We start from the raw sequence: 500 nt of genomic DNA, 5'->3' as shown, positions 1-500 counted from the left end.
CATACCCAGTGGTCTGTGAGTTATTTTTGTGCGGTTGGTCCTCTTTTTAATTTGTGTTTTTTTCATTTTTTTTGCGTGGGCACTGTGTGCTTTCTCCTGCATTCTTGTGTGTTGGAGTGTTTTTTGTGGTGAGAAAAAATAATAAAGAATACATAAATATATTTGCAATTGTGCTTGGTCCTACAGGAAGAGTCATTTTTGATGTATTTCTGTGCTGTCTACTTTTTATGGTTGTTCTCTTTAATTTCTTTTGTTTTTCTTTTGAGGGGTTAATTGGGATCATTTGTTTGTTATTGGGTATTGTGTGGGTTTTTACTTTAATTTGGGTACTATATGAGTTATGGTTGCAGTTTTCTGCAATGTGTGTGCTTCTGCTGTAATTATTGAGTGTTATTTGATTTGGTTTGTGTTCTCATCTTGTGTTGTTTATTCATTGATTCACTTTGTTTCTGTTTTTCTATCTGGTTTTGTTTCCTTGTGTGTAAATGATTGAAGTAAGA

Source organism: Trypanosoma theileri (genome assembly GCF_002087225.1).
Source record: "Trypanosoma theileri isolate Edinburgh chromosome Unknown TM35_Tth_50_V1, whole genome shotgun sequence".
Lineage (NCBI taxonomy): Eukaryota > Euglenozoa > Kinetoplastea > Trypanosomatida > Trypanosomatidae > Trypanosoma > Trypanosoma theileri.
This window is presented reverse-complemented; position numbering follows the sequence as displayed.